Source organism: Bufo bufo, chromosome 3, assembly GCF_905171765.1.
Source record: "Bufo bufo chromosome 3, aBufBuf1.1, whole genome shotgun sequence".
Lineage (NCBI taxonomy): Eukaryota > Metazoa > Chordata > Amphibia > Anura > Bufonidae > Bufo > Bufo bufo.
Genome location: NC_053391.1, coordinates 580,757,073 through 580,779,962, shown reverse-complemented (window position 1 = coordinate 580,779,962; position 22,890 = coordinate 580,757,073). Strand labels below are relative to the sequence as shown.

Here is a 22,890-nt window from a genome sequence, read left to right as displayed (position 1 = left end):
AATGACATATTCTTGGACCTAACAAAAGGTTCTCAAGTATCAATCAACAGCATTTTCTAAAAATAATGCAGCAATGCTTTGCATGCTGCCCCAGTATGCTCGGCTTAAATATAACATCTGCATCCACCAGGCACCCATACATTGCGGACAAGTATACGAGCATTTCTTACCGAAGATAAGAGCGGGGTGCGTAAAGTGTGGCACAAAGGGACCAGCTGAACCGTATATTCTAGTCTTTATGGTTTATAAATACAATGCGAGAACTACAGTAAAGACTGATATAAAGGCAAAGCAGCAGGAGAAGGGTTTTGCAATTGACATTAGCATTATAAGAGGCAAATTAACTCAGAAATGACCACATAGAATACTAATGGGCTTCACTCAGGTGGAAAAACCGTGAACTTACATTTCCACTCATTTCACAGGTGTGACAGCTATTTGATGAAATACTGACCACAAAGCATTAACCTGCACTAAACTTATCATTTCTCATCATCCATCTTAATACCAATGTTTGGATCTATAAAAATTGTTGTGGCCATAAGGTGACGTGATATTCAGGCCAAAAACTAAGTTGACAACTTACAACTAACTTTTTATTGTCGATCTGCACAACCAAAATGAAAATACCATATTTTTTGCTCCATAAGATGTACTTTTCCACCCCAAAAGTGGTGGGAAAATATCAGTGCGTCTTATAAAGCGAATTCTAATGAGCGCTTCCATTATGGAAGCGCTCATTAGTACACAGTAGGATCAAGGAGCGGTGAATATAGCGCTCCTGGTGCTGGCTCTACTCACCACTCCCTGGTCTTCTGCCGGATACCCACTGTGCTATGTCCTGACTGTTTACAGTGTCAGGATGTAATGCACTCTGACCTGCAGCGTCGACAGAAGACCAGGGAGCGGTGAGTGCAGGAAGAACGCGCTGGATCTCACAAGAGGCGGCTCCGTCCAGAGCAGGAGAGGTAAGTTAATTTATTTGAGGTCTGATGGGGTCTAATCTGAGGTCTGATGAGGAATCGGGGTCTGTATTAGGGGTGTGATCTGTGGTCTGATTTGGGGGTCTTATGAAGATTGGGGGTCTGATCTGAAGTCTGGTGTGGATTGGGGGTCTGATTTGAGATCTGATGAAACATCTTTTTTTCATATTTTCCTCCTCTAAATCCTAGGTGCGTCTTATGGACAATAATATGGTAAATATTCAGAAATGTACTTTACTGGAGACAGGGGAAATCAAATTCCACGTGCTTGCTATCTGTTACTATAGGTGTCACTTACAGGGGCTGTATTGCCTTCACCTCAGCAGCACCGGCCCCTCTGATTGCCTCCTTTAGAGAATGTAGCTTGTTGGAAAAGTAGTGATAGTGGCAGGGCAGCTGTAGAGAACTCAACTTCCTCAAAACTGCACTCTACTATCACTCGAAACGCTATTTAGCAATTGCTGATGGCGTCTGTTGGGCAGATTAGTGGAATCTGATTTTCTATTCACTGAATTGCACCTTCCAAAATAGAGTAGTTAGTATAACAGAAGAATTTAAAGGGGTTCTCCGGGACCTTACTATTGAAGGCCTATTCTTAGGCTAGATCTTCTGCTGCAAGCCCCAAGGAGCAGTGTGGAGGATTGGAGTGGTAGTGGCAGCAATAATTAATCACAGTGGCAATCCTCACAGCAATGCTCCCTGGGGCCAGGCAGTGATAGAAGTGCACACCCTTTCTTCCCCCAGAGCACACCATGATGTTGGGGCTCCTACCTGATGGTAGTTGGGGTGCCCTTGGTGTTGTGAGTTTGGTGAGGGTGCAAGGCAGGAGATGTGGGTGCAGTGGCCAGCGTTAGGTGCTGGAGACATTAGCCAGACCAAATGTAGAAAATAAGTCTCCCCTTACTAAAGTGCAGAGTGTGAGTTGTAGTGCAACCAAAACACAGTTCAAACAATTGACAGTTCAAATCTCAGATAGCAATGTATGTACAGTATACAGGTCAGGACAGGGATTTTACTACTCTTCCTCTAAATCCATTAACCCCTGACTGATCCATACAGTGATATGCTGTTACATTACAAGACATTAACATATTAAATAACATTAAATAACATTACATAACAAGAACAAGTACTGCCCATCAATATCAGATCATCTCTGGAGAGTATACTGTGTAAAACTACATTTAGAAGCCACAAGAAACGGACTTGTGCTGCACTTTACAAGCACATAGCCTTCATACAACAGGAAAGAACCGTCTCTAAGATTAAGGAGCCGTGTAAAATGTCTCATCCTCCCAGACCTAGCCCTTGTTTCCTCAGGTGATAAGGTTACCATTTATGCTGAACACGTAAATACTTTGTCATCTTAGGCTACTTTCACACTAGAGTTTCTATTTTCTGGTATTGAGATCCGTCATAGGGTCTTAATACCGGGAAAAAACACTTCCGTTTTGTCCCTATTCATTGTCAATGGGGACAAAATGTAACTGAACAGAACGGAATGCTCCAAAATGCATTCCGGTCCGTTTGGTTGCATTCCCATACCTGAGAGCAAACTGCAGCAAGCTGCGGTTTTCTTTCCGTCATGGGATGCGGAGCAAGATGATCCGTCATGATGCACAATGCAAGTCAATGGGGACGGATCCATTTTCTCTGACACAATAGAAAACGGATCCGTCCTCCATTGACTTTCAATAGACTTCATGACGGATCCGTCTTGGGTATGTTAAAGATAATACAACCAGATCCGTTCATAACGGAAGCAGACAGTTGTATTATCAGTAACGGAAGTGTTTTTGCTGAACCCTGCCGGATCCAGCAAAAACTCTACTGTGAAAGTAGCCTTAAAGGAATTCTCTATACAAGCTCCTTTTCTATGTTTTATTAAGAACACAGGGAGAGTGGTTATGGAATCACCACTACACTTACAGTGTTCTATGCAGATTGTCAGGACGCAACCAGACTGGTTAGTTTCTTCAGGTCTTCTTCAGCGCATGACCAACCTGACTGTGATCTGAGGGCAGAGAAGGGGCTTAGATACATGGAAGATTCTAAACGACCCCCACGGAATGACACTTGTCAGCCATGGCTGCTATATGTCCTATTTTCCCTACGCAGGCATCTAAGTATTTTAAAGGTAAGACTTAAAGGGGTTGTCTTGTCACAGACAATGGGGGCATATCTCTAGGATATGCCCCCATTGTTTTATAGGTGCTCTGGGACCCACACCTATATCGAGAATGGAACCCCGAAAGTGTTGGAGGGCACACTGCGCATGCACAGCCGCCCTCCATACATTTTCTATGGGGCCGCCGAAAAAAGCTGAGCGCTGGCTTGACTATTTTTCGTTGGCCCCATAAAACTAAATGGGAGCGGTGGCCGGTCATGCGCGGTGCACACTTGGTGGTGGCCAGACCAGAGTCCTCCAGCCACCACCTTGTGGGGCTCTATTCCCGATATAGGTGCGGGATTTTAGGCTGCGGCTACATGTGTTGGGCGACTTGGCATCTGAAGATTGTGATTGCTGTTGCAGTGCGACACACGACCTACTGCAAAACTGCTTGAAAATCCAACATTGTTGTATTTTTTATTGCAAGATGCAAGTCACACAAGACTTTGCTATCATAGACCACAATGCAAAGTGTTGCAAACAAGTCGCACAAATGTTTTTTTTTACTGCACGACTTTTCTGATATCTGCTGTCACCTGACACTTTGCTGTGTGGCCCCAGTCTAAAGGTATTCAATCAAATGCAGAAAATCAAAAATCTATCTACTGTATCTATACATCCATCCATCTAGCATGTGTGTATGTTCTTGAGTTGAAGTAGTCTTCTTAGCGTATGTTCTTGCCCAGTCTTTGTGTCCAGATTCTATTTCCTATCTGACAGCGCTCTCTATTATATACAGAGAGTCTTTGTATTTAATTAGAACCATTACTGGGATGTCTATTTTTTGGTGCACTGGATACTTATGGAAGGCATGTGTCGAGGGCTCTCTTCCAGTACTTAATTTAGATGGCCGAGGTTAGTAAAACAAACAACTCTTCAAAAACTTGCTGGTAATGGATTTTAGCAATTAAACAAAAACCCGACGAGATAAACCCATCATTGGATGAAGATAATGAGGGCTTTTTTATATTTGTTATCTAAAAAATATTTTTTCCTTTCTTATGAGTGATGTATTGCATCCTTAGGTAAAGAGATGGAGTCAGCAGACACTTGGTTATTACTAGTTTGGAGGTGCCTTAGGTCCTGCTATTAGCCATAGACATAATAATCATAACTGATCCCAACATTTACATGATAACAGTAATGGCGAGGTCTATGATACCAAAACAACTGTCCCCAGAGAGGTCTTAGAGAACCTTTTACAACAGGGGTAGGGAACCTCTGGCCTGCGGGGCACATACAGCCCCCGGGATCAATTCATGTGGTCCCCGTCCCAATGCCATAACATATAGTGAAAATGCTAATGACCACTTACAGCACGGCGGGAAGAAGACCAGGGAGGGTAAGTGAATCTGCCAAGAGGCAGCGCCGTCTGGAGCTGGAGAGGTAAGTTTATTTTTTAATCGTCTGATTGGATGCTGGATGGTCTGATAAGTGCTGATCTGAGGCTAATTGAGGGTAGGGAAGGTCTGATCTGAGGCTGGGGATCTGATTTGAGGCTGGGGGGGGGTCTGATCTGAGGCTGAGGGGTCTGATGGGGGCTGATCTGAGGCTGGGGAGGGTCTGATGAGGGTCTGATCTGAGGCTGGGGGGGTCTGATCGGGGCTGATCTGAGACTGGGGGGGTCTGATGAGGGTCTGATCTAAGGCTGGGGGTCTGATGGGGGTCTGATCTAAGGCTGGGGGTCTGATCTGAGTCTGGGGGTCTGATGGGGGCTGATCTGAGGCTGGGGAGGGTCTGATCTGAGGCTGGAGGGGGGTCTGATGGGGGCTGATCTGAGACTGGGAGTTCTGATAGGAGGCTGATGGAGGTGGGGGGGCAGATCTGAGACTGAGAAAGGGACAGAGGCAGGGACAGTTGCGAAGGAAGAGGCAGGGACAGTGGCAGAGTGGAAGCTGGGTGAACCCCTCTCTGGACCCCCCTGGGATAAGCTACCTGTCATTAATGCCAAATAAAGAACTAAATAAATAACATTCTGAACTTAAAGATTCGACTGCTATGTGTGGTCAAAATGACGCCTGTACAATATGTAATGTATATATAGGGCAGGCGCCATTTTGTGCTGCAAAAATACAGCGCTCTAGATTTTTATTTTTTTATTGAAGCACAATTTTTACCCCTAACTTACCCCTAAGTCAGTTATATGCTTATCCAAATATAGCAGTCCAATTTTTAAGTTTAGAATTTAGTATGGCCCGCAAACAATGTTACAAATATCCAAATGGCCCTCGGCAGCAAAAAGGTTCCCCACCCCTGTTTTTTACAAGGTAGTACCAAGGTAGCTGAATACAGAATCACACCAGGCTGACTCAAGGTGACAAATCTGTTAAGAAATTGTCAAATGGTTTGTTTTTAAACTTGTTCCTCTGGGCCGCCACATTCTCCCAGATATTTTTCCCTGAAGAGGGGTTGCCAAACCTCCGACAAGCCCTGAATCACCTACATGAGGGCCATCCAAGGCTTCCTCTCCTCAGGCTGACACAACAACAAGCGCATCAGCAAAGAGCCGTCATACCACCAGCCGGGGCAGACAGGCTGCTTCCAGGACAAGGACAACAGCGGGCGTGATATCTCTAACTATCCCGTTAAGAACTTCGCTGTCAGCCTAGCCTACAGACTATGTCATGGCCATGTACTATTCTACACCTGTTTAGCTCTTTATGAGCTGTTTTAACTCTTTTAATGCTTTTTGATTGTGGGAAAAGTTTTGCATAATTAATGGCACATCTTTTTTACCTACATACATTTTGATAAAATATTTTAATCCATGCACCAGACTGAGCTTATATCTTATAGTGTAGTAGTGGTTTCCAAAAATTTCAGGCCAGCTGACCTGAATCTGGCTAAAAATCCCAATGAGGGACTCTAAACATTTCCCACGCAGAAAACAGGTCATGAAATCATAGCATACCAATGTCCTAACATAGGGAGAGCTGAGGAGCCCTTTGCTAGAGGATAAAGTGAATCAGTTATTATAAGAAATACTTTACCAAATGAAAGATGTCATGAAAGGATAGAGAATGGATCCTAACCGATGCAACTGGTGCTACTATATCAATCTTTTACTTGACCAGGCCCTCTGTCCAGCATTTTACTGAGCGCTGAAGACACCAGTGTGTAACATGCAGAGGCTTCCAGCCTGTCTCTTGTCACTACCCCAGGCCCTGACTATGTACATGTGCCCGTGCCTATCTGACCTGTTCCACACAGGTGTCTTTAGTGCTCAGTAAACCGCTGAAGACTGAAGAAAGACTCTCCTTATTAAGGGCTCATTCAGAAGGCCAAATGCGGATCCGCTTTTTTTGCGGACAGTTCAGCATGTCCGCAAAAAAACAGATTTCTTTCCGCATTTTTGGGGACCCATAGACTTCAAAGGGGCCACGTCCTGATTTTCACTGACAAGTATAGGACATGTTTTATTTGTTTTGCGGAGCCGTAGAACGGAAGAAAAGGGCCCCATAGAAGTGAATAGGCCTAAGTCTAATCCGCAAAATAACGCATCCACATTTTTGTAGACAGCATACGGCCGTCTGAATGAGCCCTAAGGCTCAGTCAGAGCTTTGCTGAGAAGACTCTTTTACACCCTGTTTTCTAGTACAAAGAAACACATTTCCCTACAAAAGTATATTACAAAAATATTGCCGTCCGTACACAATATTATTAATAAACGGAAATGGCAGTTACACTTTAAGACCTATGGGCGGATCGGTAGACACTCACCATTTCCACCATTTTGTGCCTCACAGAATTTCTCTGTAATACAGTAAATCATGGAGAACATCACAAGTGTCTACCTATAAAATCAGAGTATTAATATGAAAATTGAGTTATCACTAGAAGACATATCTACAGGAGATCATGATCTCAAAGTATAAACTGAAAACATATGTGGAGCACATTGCCGCACGGAACAGTCATTAAATACACATGTACGGATTTTCCTATTAGACTATAGCTGCCTCGCGTTGTCAGAAGATACTCTCACCAGGGCAGCTGTAAGATATATCAGGCTGGCATCACTATGAAATCGTTACTTCCATGAAACAAAAACTCAGCAAATTTTCGCAAAATACATTTATTTATTTTTGTATAATGAAAAAGTAAGCAATTTTCAAATATACTTTATGTATCCATTTCTAACAGTTTTCAAGATCTCTGCTTGCTAAAATTTGATACTCAAATACTCCTTCAGGGTATGGGCACATTTTCCTCCAGAACTTCCACCGCAGATTTGGCTGCAATTCAGCCACCATTTCCATTGCAGATTTTTTTTTTTTTGGGACAGTGTGTGGATGAGATTGTGAAAATTTTCATCCATTTTGCTTCTACTGTAAGGGTACAGCCACACAGAGTCAGAAATGTAATTCACACTCGCGTTCGTTGCGGATCCGTCTTGTATCTGCACAGACGGATCCGCACCAATAATGCAAACGCTTGTATCCGTTCATAACGGATCCGTTTGCATTATTCATTCAAAAAAAAGTCTAAGTCAAAATGGATCCCTCTTGACTTACATTGAAAGTCAATGGGGGACGGATCCGTTTTCAATTGCACCATATTGTGTCAGTGAAAAAAGGATCCGTCCCCATTGACTTACATTACGTTTGGCTCCGCATCGTCAGACGGTCACCAAAACGCTGCAAGCTGCGTTTAATGACTGTCTAAAAAACGCAACGGAGACCAAACGCATAAAATTGATGCATTCTGAACGGATCCTTATCCATTCAGAATGCATTGGGGCTGAACTGATCCGTTTTGGTCCTCTTGTGAGAGTCCTGAAACGGATCTCACAAGCGGACCCAGAAACGCCAGTGTGAAAGTAGCCTAGTGTGTAATTAGCCTAACAAGTGTTGCAAATTGGCGCATTTGTGCGAAACTAGGGTTTCATCAATTTTTTACACCTACTTGGAAGGGGCAGGGCTTACCAGGAAGGGTTGTGGCTTTGTGTGAAAGGGGCATGGCCTAAAAGTCAACATTTTGCATCAAAATTGCACTACAATTCTGTCTCAAGGTAAGCCAAGCAATAGTATATACCGTACACGTCGCTGGACAAAAGAGTCTATTCCTGCAGCAAAATCCAGTCGGACCACTCTGATAATTCTAGGTAGCCTGTCTAAGTTGACGGCGCGCCATCTACACAGTTAGTAAATCTGAACCCTTGTTCTTTGTCTCAATGACAATTCTCTTCCCTGGATACAAATGTGTGACCCCCTAAGATGCCATTAGTTTAAAGGGGTTCTGCAGTTTTTTTAAACTGATGATCTATCCTCTGGGTAGATCATCAGCATCTGATCGGCAGGGATCCAACACCCAGGACCCCCGCCCCAGCTGTTTAAGAAGGAAGCGGCGCTGGCAGTAGCGCCGCGGCCTTCTCGCTGTTTACCGCAAAACCAGTGACGTCACGACTAGTATCAATGGCCTGGGCGGGGCTAATCTTCATTCAAGGGAACAGAGCTTAGCCGCGCCCAGGCCATTGATACTAGTCGTGAAGTCACTGTGCCTGCGGTAAAAACCGAGAATACTGCGGTGCTACTGCCAGCGCCGCTGCCTTCTCAAACAGCTGATCGGCAGAGGTCCCGGGTGTCGGACCCCCGCCGATGAGATGCTGATGATCTATCCAGAGGATAGATCATCAGTTTAAAAAAAACTGTGGAACCCCTTTAAGGCTACTCTCACACTGGTGTTTTTGCTGGATCCGGCAGGGTTCAGCAAAAACGCTTCCGTTACTGATAATACAACCGTCTGCATCCGTTATGAACAGATCCGGTTGTATTATCTTTAACATAGCCAAGACGGATCCGTCATGAACTCCATTAAAAGTCAATGGAGGACGGATCCGTTTTCTATTGTGTCAGATTGTGTCAGAGAAAATGGATCCGTCCCCATTGACTTGCATTGTGGATCATGACAGATCTCTCTTGCTCCGCATCCCATGACGGAAAGAAAACCGCAGCTTGCTGCGGTTTGCTCTCCGGTATGGGAATGCGACGGAACGGAATGCATTTTGGAGCGTTCTGTTCTGTTCAGTTACGATTTATCCCCATTGACAATGAATGTGGACAAAACGGAAGCGTTTTTTTTCCGGTATTGAGACCCTATGATGGATCTCAATACCGGAAAATAGAAACTCTAGTGTGAAAGTAGCCTTAGCCTCTGGATGCAAACAAGAATGTTTAAATTCACTGACGGCAAGTAGACATTTTGAAAAGGGTGAGGAATTTAAAGGGAACCTGTCATGTGGATATTTGATTATAATCTAACTAATTATATACAATCATTAACTACTAAAAAGTACCTTAGATGTATTCACTTACTGGTGTGACAGATGGTTATCTCATAATATACACACAAAGATGCCGCATGCCGCATGCTAATGAGCTGATTTGAGTCCAGCGTGATGTCATTGAGTCCAGTGTTTAATTCAGAACTATAGCCACTCCCCTGCCCACCTGCTGCTGAGTCATATGGAAAATAACTGTCAATCAGCAGCAGGTAGGTGGGGAGAGTCAGGAGCTCATGAATATTCAGGACTCATCATTATCAGCTGGAGCTTTTCAATACAAGATGTTGGCAGATTGACTGGGTCAATTAAAGAAAGTGACCCAGCATTGTGCTAAGAGAATCAGTCACTTATTTATGTTGCCCTTAGGACACCATAAAACTGGTGACAGGTTCCCTTTAAGGGGGTTCTCCAGGCTTTTAAAAAAAAAAAATGAGTTTTCTGATCTTGTGGAGGCAACAAGTTTAGGGCTCATGCACACGAATGTATATTTAGTCTGTGTCCGTTCCGTTTATTTATTTCAAAGGGGCCACAAAAAATGGAAATTACTCTGTGTGCATTCCATATCCGTATGTCCCAAAGACTGTTCTGCAAAAAAATAGAACATGTCCTATTCTTGTCCGTTTTGCATGTACAACGGATGTTTTGCGGAACGAAAAATACATACGGTCGTGTGCATAAGCCTTTAGCTGAATGGTAAGACTCGAGAACACATCCAGTTGGGACCTGAGCGGAAAAGCCTGCAGCAGAGACGTCAGCATCGGCGGCCTGACGGAGGGGCTAGTACTGACAAAACTATCTTGCCTCCACAGGGTCATATTAGAAAACTTTTCCCAATATAATAAAGTATACAACGTTTAATTACAAACCCATTTCATAATCTTTGAGAGGATCTTTTCAATTGGAGCATGTAAAGTTCCATAAATATACAGCTCTGGGACGTGATCAAGGGTGCTCAAGATGGTATCATTGTCATTAATGGTTTCTGAGACATGTTGCAGATTTGAAAGTGTCTTGTGCGTTGTTTGCATGTGACAACCAAGCGGATCGCAGCGGGGTTCCAGCAGGAAGAGATAAAGGAGGACTACTCTGCAGTTTCCAAACAGGAAATCATTCAACAACACTGAATCAGTTTCTGATAGGAAGTCGTTGATGGGATCCCTCTCCTACACGCAGTGACAGGAAGCACTTCATTAATTGTTCGATATGTAGCGGCACTGATGACTTCTATTGATAGGAGTCATTGTTACTGGTCTCGCTGAAACATGGAGTCATTAGAGGATTCGATTAGAGGATCAGACCACTCACTACACTGTGCAAATATGGCCTCTTTCACACGAACGTGTGATGGTCGTGTCCGTGCTGCGGACCGAAAAATGCGGTCCGCAATGCACGCGCACCGACCGTGAGCCAGCCGCATGCGGTTCGCGGACCCATTCACTTGAACGGAGTCCGCGATCCGTCCATTCCGCAAAAAGATAGGACAAGTTCTATCTTTTTGCGGAATGGAACCCCACGAAAGCACTCCGTAGTGCTTCCGTTCCGTGGTTCCGATCCGTTCCGCACCACATTTGTCCGGATTTGTGTACCCATTCAAGTAAATTGATCCGCATCCGGTGTTCCGTGTATTGCGGACCCGCCGTATGCAGGCCTATGAATGAGCCCCAAACCACAACTGATGCTTCCCAGCAATCCACAAAAGGGAAGACGACCGCCAGGACTGGGAGAACTGGTAGCACTCTGAACCTTGTTATAACGCTGCCTACTAAGTAAGGGCTCATGCACACGACCGTATGTATTTTGCGGTCCACAAAACAAAGATCCGCAAAGAAAAACGGATGACTTCCGTGTGATATCCGTGTTGGATACGCTTTTTTGGCCGATCCATTGTAACAATGCCTGTCATTGTCCGCAAAACGGACAATTTTTTTGCGGAACGGACATACAGAAACTAAATGCACACAGAGTCAATTCAGTTTTTTTCGCGGACCCATTGAAATGAATGGTTCCGCATACAGACCTGTAAAAAAACGGAATGGAAACTGAAAAAAAAATATGTTCATGTGCATGAGCCCTAAGCCATATTAAGGAGCTGTTCAGGCAATTCCCTATAAAATGGATCTGTTTTACACGGGAACGCATACCTGTATTTACACTGTATCCGCATCTCAGCCTTTCTGATATTTTGGCACCCAACCTACTAATGATAAGAAGATCAATCTATTATGATCCAGCACATCACCTCACTGCAAGAAGAGATCTTTAAAATTGCGAGGAACTGTATTGGAAAATTCACACAGTCAGTGTTTGGTCACGGTTTGATCAGTGATTTCCATCAGTGATTGTGAGCCAAAGCCAGGAGTGGAGGCTGCACAGAGATAAGGTATAATGAAAACCTGTTTCGTGTTTTTGATCCGCACCTGGTTTTGGCTCATAATCACTGATGAAAATCACTGACCAAGCACTGACTTTGGAAAAGCGGATTAACTGTTAGGGCTCATGCACATGAACGTATTTTTGGTCCGCGTGCATGAGCCTTTAATTATACAAAAAATAAAACTATGGCTACACATAGAATCGGTGTACTGCTACTGATGAGTTTTAAAGAGGATCTGTCCCTTCTCCTAGCGTGCCTGTTTTAGTAACTACTTGCATTTGCAGTGAACCAGCAAATCACTGCTAAGAGTTAATTTTATGGCAGGAGTTAAATGTTAGGATTTGTTGTTAAAGCACTCTTCTCCTTGCATTATGTATATCCCAAATAGTTTTGTATGGACAACAAGTAGTTAACACTGGCAGTCCTAGTTAGTTTGCCAGGAGACAGGCTGGACCTACTCCCTGGCTGGTACAGTAGAGGAAGTGTCGGGGCAACATGTGCCTGTGTGAGCTCCTGAGAAGTAGGCCTGGAGAGAAGCCTGGTTCACGGAAAGACTACCCCTGAGGGAAAGAGAACAGACATTCACAGATGGTAGAGAAGCACTTCAGAGGCTGTGCCTGGAGACAGACAGCTAAGGTATTCGCTCGTTAATGGCACTTAAATGGCACCTTTTGGAAAGGTATGGCTCCCACCACACTTTGTGATGGACTGGCCCTCCAGATCTAAGATCTGTACCCTGCACCTGGGAATGGCAGAAAAAGATAATGAGAATGGAATTACCTTCCTGTGGTTATTTGGAAAGATGTTTCTACAGAGGGAGACTCGAGGAGGGGGGAATACTACCATTATTGTTGCTGCCTATACACAGCTATTGGGAAGAGCTTACTCTGTGATATACCTCAGAACCGTGCCTATAGCTGCCCAATATACTGCAACTCCTATAATTCTATTCAATAAAGAGAGACTTATTTAATGTAACCAATGGGCCTGGTCATTGACTCCATCATCCTTCCGCCGGCCTTGCAACTGCTGCCTTGCACCCCATCACCACACACATTTAACATCAAGGGAACCCCAGCCGCAATCAGGCCGGAGCCCCATTACCAGTGTGTGCCCCGAGCAGAAGAAGGGTTGTGTCCTCCAGTCACTGCATAGCTCCAGGGAGCCTTGGAGTGCGGACAGCTACCGTGAATCTATTCCTATCAGTGCCATGACTACTACTCCCCTCCTCCTGGCTGTCCCCCTGGGGGGCTCACTGCACATTCCCCATGTAATAACAATTCTGGAGCATCTGTTATTATCACTTTATGTTTAGTGTTTCTTCTGTTATTCCTATGAGAAGTTTATATGTAAGAGGTGTCTGGCGGTGGCTTATTTTTCTCTGTCCATTGCACGCCAAGCCGAGTATGCAGGTATATGAGGAGTCGGGGGTCAGTAGGAATAGCTGTCGGCTGACGTCTGATTTGTATGAACAGCTGAACTTTTATTGGCTGTAACTGTAATAAGACATTGTAAGACATAAGCAAAGTATTGGAAAATTCAATTTGTCTGATTTGCCGAATTTTACCCCAAAAATATTTCTTTGTAAGTAGCGAGGGCAATGTCAGGGAATGGCGATTGTGCCGCCCACCCTCATTGTACCCCTCAGATGCCATGTTCATTGCTGATCATGTCATCTGACATTAATATCGAAAAAATTTATGTAAAATAAAAAAATATAAAAAATTAAACCATACTTACCTCATTCATTTGATCGCAAAGAGCCAATGGCTGCCATCTTGATTGAAGATCCAGCGTGAAATCTTGTGTGGCCCGTGATGTCGGCCGGCGTGGTGATGTCATGGTGGTAGCCAGCTCTTCGCGCTCAAACGGATGAGGTAAGTATGATTTTTTTTTTACTGCAATTTCAGGTGAAACGATTCATTACCACGAAGCACGAGAAAATTCGGCTTTGCGGCAAATCAAATTTTCCCTGAAATTCACTCAACACTAATAAGTCCATTAAGGGATAGGAGGGGACACGGATGTCGTTTCGAATCAACAGAAGGAAAGCAGCTATTTTCTCAAGGCTATATTGTGGAAATGCTATTCGTGTAATTTCCTCAGTCATAAAAGGAAAACCGAAAAAACAGGGTAACTTTAGGAAGACTCAAGCCGCAGTGACTAACCAGCACGGAAATACATTTTATATGTCTGCTCCCAGTGCTTTATGGGTAGGAGAAGGTTTTTTATTTCTGGAATATGTGCCTAAAAATTGTTGATTAACTAGGGATATTTCTGGAAAGTGGCCGCAAGCATTAGGAAGGGATTTTCCGCTCGCTATAAATACAAGACTTCTCTTCCTGAAAGTCATCCTGTGAAGGTGGGAATTACAAGAAGAAACAGCAGAGGACGACACAAACATTGTCCCATGGATTAGGAAAGAAACATCGTCCTCCTTCTCTTTCCCGGACGTCACTCTCATGATAAGCGAAAGACAGGTCCCCTGATATTACAAGAATGTTCTGTGAGAGTCCGGCAGCTGGACAGAGAGCGGGAGGGGGCAGGGAAGACATGGAGAACAGAAGGAATGTGCAAGAGAACAGAGAAGGAATGGAGGTCATGGCAGCTAAATCCAGTTTTAGCCCAGTTCATACCAGGGATGTTAGGACAAGGACACGCTCTGAAGTATTCCTGCAGTTGATACTGCAGTAATAACTGTATTACTATTAGTAACTAGGATGTCGTCTGTGTGCGGAGAACTGGCAGCACAATTTCTGACTCATGGAAGGGGGGTGCAACATCTTTGTACCCTGTTACATCAGTTTTTCCATCTACACAAAAGGCAGCCATCTATATTATGAATATCCGCCGAACACGCTGATTTCATCGGACCCAACCGACCATCAAATATTTAGAGGGGTGTCCCAACCTTCCCATCAGAGGAAACAAGGACTGGGCAGTTGGATTTCAATATGTAGAATCCTTTTGTTTCAAAGGAGATAAGCCACTGCTAGAGGTTTCTCTAAAGTGGTTGGCCCATCTCATACATTGGGGGACATATAAGTCCCCAGTGTCTAATAGGTGTGGCAGTCTCATAGAAATTAATAGAGGAAGTCCACACAGAGGTGGGACCCACACCTATCAGATATCGGGGGCATATCCTTGCGATATGCCCCCAATGTACGAGATAGGAATGCCACTTTAAATGGCTACTTTCTCTCTCCCTATTGAGAAAACAAACATGCCAGGACAATTGTGCACGTGTATTGGGCTGGGTAGGAATAGCTGCCAGTCAATTTTTGGCCAAAAGCTATCTAATGTGTATGACTAGCCTAAAGATGCCCATATACATTCAATGGTTTTAGACCGAATATTCGGTCGGCTAACTTCTATCTCACCCAACTCTCTCATACATTTAGATATTTAGTTCTGCCAAGCATGAAAGTGATTCAATGTGGAGAGAGAAGAAAGCTGGCGTCAGACACCTCTGGTGGTGGCTTGTCTCCCAGGAGAACAAAAGGATTCTCTCTCCCAACATCATCTGAGTCAGGAGCTTCCCATACACATTAGATTGAAGGTTAGTCCTGCCAAAAATGATGGGTTCAGCAAACAATACACTACTGTATATGTTGGGTCTGGAGCTAGACAACTTTGGTTGCATTCCTCTATGGCCCCCATAATAACATGCTTTTTCATGATATAAGCAGTAGCTACACATTGTCTGTAAAGTCACATCTAAATCTATGGACAGGTTGTGTAGGGCGCAATATAATAGCACACCTGGCCATAGGACATCATGCATAACTTCCATAAAGTTCTAGGCTAGAGCCAGCTGGAGATGTCATTTGCACCCACCATACAGCCAGGGCTTCACGTGCTCGTCCCCTGCCAGTAATATGTGTCATATTACTTGTGTAGAGTCTTTAGCTCATATGTGCATGGCCAAATCAAGCTCGGAGAAGGGGTAAATTCTTTAGTGGAGGCCTCCTCCTGTGGAGTAGTGCCATAAGATGGATAACTTTTGCATTTAATAATCGAGATGTGTAACGCCTCCCTCTGCACCTTGCTACTGTCTTTATTGGTCAAATCTCATGTCATCCTATGCATTTATTCCAAGTCCTCCATATTGTGCATTTCTAATGGTATGTAACTGTTCATGTAATGTGCCTGGTTCACCAGCAGGTGGCAGAAAACATGGCAGAGCTATATTTAGATAGAATGGAACCTTCCATTCTATTCTAACCCCCCTCCCCCCCCTCTGGAGAGAGGTGGACGAGTCTTACTTCCTGCAGGAAGGGTGGGGCAGAAGTTCTAGTCAGTCTAGTTTACTCCGAGCTAGGGGAAGGGTGTGCAGGGGCACGTCTCTGCTGGACGTGCCCACGCCAGTCAGAGCACCTTAAGCTCTGCTGGCCATTGAGGCCAAAGGTTGAAGCCTCAGGAGCCAGGAGGAAAGTTCCTTGGCATAACCTAGAGTCAGACTACAAAGTGAAGTGCAGCATACAGAAGAAGCTGAGTTATACAGCCAGCCTGTCGGTACAGCAGAATCAGAGAGAAACAGATGTAGCAGAGTTGAGTTTGCCTGCCATTTTAATGTTAAACGCTGCTGGAACCAACATAAAGCCTGAAATCTGCTTTGGAAAAACGTTTACTCAAGTAAAGCTGCCATTGAAATTCATCTCAAGGTCTGGACTCAAGTTCTTCCTTAATCCCTCAATTATCCCTTTTATTTATTGCTTCGGAGCAAAAAGCCTGGGGTCCAGCGGTATCCAGGTAGGAGCACCGTGACACACATAAAGAGACATTTTAGGCCACAACATACCACTCTGCATTTCCTACACCTGGGACGTGATATAGAGGGTCCTGGGGAGAGGTGCCCGTTGCAGATGTCAACAGGATCTGATACCAGGATGGGATGTGTATGGGTACAGCACCACTGTCCTCCAATGTCTTCTGTTGGGGTTCAGCGAGTTGTACTTTAACATAAGATCTTTGGTTCAATCATGAGTTAAGTGGAGTCAGAGGTATCTGGCAGCTACTTATGTCCTTCTCCCTAAGGTAGTAAGCATGCACAGCTAGCAGTGTAGGCAAGACTGTGGAGCTCATACCTCACGTCATAAGGATTAGCACACTTTCAATCTTTTAATACTCCCATGTCTTGCCGATGAGAGTATATGAGCAGGAGCACAAAGGAAAACTGGGTGGTGGCGACACCCGAGCAAGTGTCCCTTTGGCCATCCCAATAAACCAACCTTCTCTCTGTGGTGAGACTCCTGGCTTTAGAAGGTGGTTATTTTTCAATCCTCATCAAAGTGGTTGTCCATCTCATTACAAGAACTGTTCTGCTGTAGCTTTGGTGCCAGAGGTTTGCACCAGAGCTACACAGCTCTGTCTCTTGTGCAGTGGACAGAGCTGGTTACTCTAGAGCAGTGATGCCCAACCTGCGGCTTTCCAGATGTTGCAAAACTACAACTCCCAGCATGCCCAGACAACCTACAGCAGGGAATGGAGGGAGTTGTAGTTTTACAACAGCTGGAGGGCTGCAGGTTGACCATCCCTGCTCTAGAGCTACTCCTACTGAAGGTAGGCGGTGGTGCGGGGAGTCAAACCCTCACTGATCAGATAGTGATCGCTTATCCTGAGGATAAGTCTTCACTTGGTAAAGGGTTGGATGACCCCTTTAAGGCTGAGGGAAAGCGTCATTTTACTTTTTAGGAGCATTTTACATTTCATGAATGCATCAAACAAGGTATCTTGACAAAACTGAATTCTCAGCATTGCCCAGTATCAGTGACTCCTTCTCTACCCTCCTACTGTAACTCCTACCTCTCCTGGGTCTTCTTTGAAGATGTCCCACGTGGTAGGACTATAATAAGCCTTTCATGGTGCCTCTTTCCTAGTTCAGGCCACTTTCCCACGGTCAGTATTTGGTCAGCACTTTGCATCAATATTTGCAAGTCAAAACCAGGAGAGGGTCCAAAATACGAAAGGTGCAAATGTTCTGTGTATCTCTGCAGGTTTCACTCCAAAATACTGACCAAATACAAACACTTGTATGATGCTTGTATGTATAACACTATACGTATAATATAGTATAATACTCAAGGTGCAGAGCACGAGCACTTATACCTGCCTGCGGCTGATCACGGTCATTATACATACTGCACGGTAATGATAAAGCAGAATATAATGGTTGTTCATAGTAAAAATCCATTCAAAACAGAATTTTTGCAGTAAATCAGAATGATGCATTTCACGACTCATTTCTATCAGAAAAGCAAGGCTAGATGTAACCGTAACCATGAACTGTAAGAAAGCTCAGATCTAATAAAGGATAATTGTTCCCCCAAGAATATTTTTAGTAAGTATAACTCCTGACCATAGGTGTGGTGCAGTCCCTGCCGCCTGCGTTACACAGAGGTGCTGAATGGACAGAGAACACATAGAAGCTAACACTGGGCTTTTTGTATCTGGTTTCTGAAGACTTGAAATATGTGAGTCCCAGAAAGTGTTAGAACCCTACATTTTATGGTCCACACACTGTTCTTGTGTGGTCCAGCCTCTTCTAGATCATAAAATTCTCAGACAGCTATAGCAAGATTTCTGCATTGAGAACTTCACTTAAGGCTGGCCATGCACTTAGGCTACTTTCACACTAGCGTTGTTTGATTCCGGCGTTCAATTCAGTCACCAGAACTGCCCGCCGGATCCGGAAAAACGTGTGAAAACGGATTACATTTGAATCCTGATCAGGATTTTGATCACAATGAAAAAATGCATTAGAAAAAACGGATCCGCCATTTATGGACTTTAACTTTTTTTTCACATTTGTCGGGTTTAACATGCAAAAGACAGATCCGGTTTGACGGAACACACGGCGCCGGATCCGGCTTTAATGCAAGTCAATGGGAAAAAAGGCCGGATCAGTCAAAATGTTCAGGATTTTTGGCCCTAGGTAAAAATACAACATGCTACGGTTTTCTGAAAAGCCTGATCAGTCAAAAAGACTGAACTGAAGACATCCTGATGCATCCTGAACGGATTACTCTCCATTCAGAATGCATTAGGATAAAACTGATCAGTTCTTTTCCGGATTTGAGCCCCTAGGACGGAACTCAGCGCCGGAAAAGAAAAACGCTAGTGTGAAAGTACCCTTAGATGTTCCCACACTCCTGACTCTCTATACACATACATGTTGGAGCATGCACACGTTCTGAATAGAGAGAAGGCAGTAACACTGCCAGTCTCCTCTGGTGGTGTCTTATTTACCTTGAAAACAAAAAGATTGGACATGTTGAAATTCAACCACCGCATCCTTTTTTCCCCCAAAAATCTGTCATTTGGGGAGAGTTGGGAGCCCCTATACATTAGATGATTGACAGGTCCTGCTGAAATTGGCAGGTTATGCCGATATTAACCACCTCAGCCCCCAGTGCTTAAACACCCTGAAAGACCAGGCCACTTTTTACACTTCTGACCTACACTACTTTCACCGTTTATTGCTCGGTCATGCAACTTACCACCCAAATTAATTTTACCTCCTTTTCTTCTCACTAATAGAGCTTTCATTTGGTGGTATTTCATTGCTGCTGACATTTTTACTTTTTTTGTTATTAATCGAAATTTACCGAAATTTTTGCAAAGAAATGACATTTTTCTCTTTCAGTTGTAATTTAAAAATAAAATAAAAATACATTTCTATATAAATTTTTCTCAAAATTTATTGTTCTACATGTCTTTGAAAAAAAAAAATGTTTGGGTAAAAAAAAATAAAAAAAATGGTTTGGGTAAAAGCTATAGCGTTTACAAACTATGGTACAAAAATGTGAATTTCCGCTTTTTGAAGCAGCTCTGACTTTCTGAGCACCTGTCATGTTTCCTGAGGTTCTACAATGCCCAGACAGTAGAAAAACCCCACAAATGACCCCATTTCAGAAAGTAGACACCCTAAGGTATTCGCTGATGGGCATAGTGAGTTCATAGAACTTTTTATTTTTTGTCACAAGTTAGCGGAAAATGATGATTTTTTTTTTTTTTTCTTACAAAGTCTCATATTCCACTAACTTGTGACAAAAAATAAAAACTTCTATGAACTCACTATGCCCATCAGCGAATACCTTGGGGTGTCTTCTTTCCAAAATGGGGTCACTTGTGGGGTAGTTATACTGCCCTGGCATTCTAGGGGCCCAAATGTGTGGTAAGGAGTTTGAAATCAAATTCTGTAAAAAATGACCAGTGAAATCCGAAAGGTGCTCTTTGGAATATGGGCCCCTTTGCCCACCTAGGCTGCAAAAAAGTGCCACACATCTGGTATCTCCGTATTCAGGAAAAGTTGGGGAATGTGTTTTGGGGTGTCATTTTACATATACCCATGCTGGGTGAGAGAAATATCTTGGCCAAATGCCAACTTTGTATAAAAAAATGGGAAAAGTTGTCTTTTGCCAAGATATTTCTCTCACCCAGCATGGGTATATGTAAAATGACACCCCAAAACACATTCCCCCACTTCTCCTGAATACGGAGATACCAGATGTGTGGCACTTTTTTGCAGCCTAGGTGGGCAAAGGGGCCCACATTCCAAAGAGCACCTTTCGGATTTCACTGGTCATTTTTTACAGAATTTGATTTCAAACTCCTTACCACACATTTGGGCCCCTAGAATGCCAGGGCAGTATTTACCCCACAAGTGACCGCATTTTGGAAAGAAGACACCCCAAGGTATTCGCTGATGGGCATAGTGAGTTCATGGAAGTTTTTATTTTTTGTCACAAGTTAGTGGAATATGAGACTTTGTAAGAAAAAAAAAAAAAAAAAAAATCATCATTTTCCACTAACTTGTGACAAAAAATAAAAAATTCTAGGAACTCGCCATGCCCCTCACGGAATACCTTGGGGTGTCTTCTTTCCAAAATGGGGTCACTTGTGGGGTAGTTATACTGCCCTGACATTTTCCAGGGGCACTAATGTGTGGTAAGTAGGTAAATGACCTGTGAAATCCAAAAGGTGCTCTTTGGAATGTGGGCCCCTTTGCCCACCTAGGCTGCAAAAAAGTGCCACACATGTGGTATCTCCGTATTCAGGATAAGTTGGGGAATGTGTTTTGGGGTGTCATTTTACATATACCCATGCTGGGTGAGAGAAATATCTTGGCAAAAGACAACTTTTCCCATTTTTTTTATACAAAGTTGGCATTTGACCAAGATATTTATCTCACCCAGCATGGGTATATGTAAAATGACACCCCAAAACACATTTCCCAACTTCTCCTGAATACGGAGATACCACATGTGTGACACTTTTTTGCAGCCTAGGTGGGCAAAGGGGCCCATATTCCAAAGAGCACCTTTCGGATTTCACTGGTCATTTTTTACAGAATTTGATTTCAAACTCCTTACCACACATTTGGGCCCCTAGAATGCCAGGGCAGTATAACTACCCCACAAGTGACCCCATTTTGGAAAGAAGACACCCCAAGGTATTCGCTGATGGGCATAGTGAGTTCATGGAAGTTTTTATTTTTTGTCACAAGTTAGTGGAATATGAGACTTTGTAAGGGAAAAAAAAATAAAAAATCATCATTTTCCACTAACTTGTGACAAAAAATAAAAAATTCTAGGAACTCGCCATGCCCCTCACGGAGTACCTTGGGGTGTCTTCTTTCCAAAATGGGGTCACTTGTGGGGTAGTTATACTGCCCTGGCATTTTCCAGGGGCCCTAATGTGTTGTAAGTAGGTAAATGACCTGTGAAATCCGAAAGGCTCTTTGGAATGTGGGCCCCTTTGCCCACCTAGGCTGCAAAAAAGTGCCACACATGTGGTATCGCCGTATTCAGGAGAAGTTGGGGAATGTGTTTTGGGGTGTCATTTTACATATATCCATGCTGGGTGAGATAAATATCTTGGTCAAATGCCAACTTTGTATAAAAAAATGGGAAAAGTTGTCTTTTGCCAAGATATTTCTCTCACCCAGCATGGGTATATGTAAAATGACACCCCAAAACACATTCCCCAACTTCTCCTGAGTACGGAGATACCAGATGTGTGACACTTTTTTGCAGCCTAGATGCGCAAAGGGGCCCACATTCCTTTTATGAGGGCATTTTTAGACATTTGGATCCCAGACTTCTTCTCACGCTTTAGGGCCCCTAGAATGCCAGGGCAGTATAAATACCCCACATGTGACCCCATTTTGGAAAGAAGACACCCCAAGGTATTCAATGAGGGGCATGGCGAGTTCATAGAAATTTTTTTTTTTTGGCACAAGTTAGCGGAAATTGATTTTATTTATTTTTTTCTCACAAAGTCTCCCTTTCCGCTAACTTGGGACAAAAATTTCAATCTTTCATGGACTCAATATGCCCCTCACGGAATACCTGGGGGTGTCTTCTTTCCGAAATGGGGTCACATGTGGGGTATTTATACTGCCCTGGCATTCTAGGGGCCCTAAAGCGTGAGAAGAAGTCTGGAATATAAATGTCTAAAAATTTTTACGCATTTGGATTCCGTGAGGGGTATGGTGAGTTCATGTGAGATTTAATTTTTTGACACAAGTTAGTGGAATATGAGACTTTGTAAGAAAAAAATAATAATTTCCACTAACTTGGGCCAAAAAAATGTCTGAATGGAGCCTTACAGAGGGGTGATCAATGACAGGGGGGTGATCAATGACAGGGGGGTGATCAATGACAGGGGGGTGACCAATGACAGGGGGGTGATCAGAGAGTCTATATGGGGTGATCACCCCCCTGTCATTGATCACCCCCCTATAAGGCTCCATTCAGATGTCCGAATGTGTTTTGCGGATCCGATCCATGTATCCGTGGATCCGTAAAAATCATACGGACATCTGAATGCAGCCTGACAGGGGGGGTGATCAATGACAGGGGGGGTGATCAATGACAGGGGGGGTGATCAATGACAGGGGGGGTAATCAATGACAGGGGGGTGATCAGGGAGTCTATATGGGGTGATCACCACAGTCATTGATCACGCCCCTGTAAGGCTCCATTCAGACGTCCGTATGCGTTTTGCGGATCCAATCCATCTATCAGTGGATCCGTAAAAATCATGCGGACATCTGAATGGAGCTTTACAGGGGGGT

At 43.8% G+C, this 22,890-nt stretch overlaps 1 protein-coding gene across 2 annotated transcripts in view; it reads right to left on the bottom strand.

The window, feature by feature from the left end:
* The window catches only part of TNS2 (tensin 2), a 186,609-nt gene that overhangs the window by 117,094 nt on the left and 46,625 nt on the right, over positions 1-22,890 (bottom strand). The gene's annotated exons all lie outside the window — the stretch shown is intronic.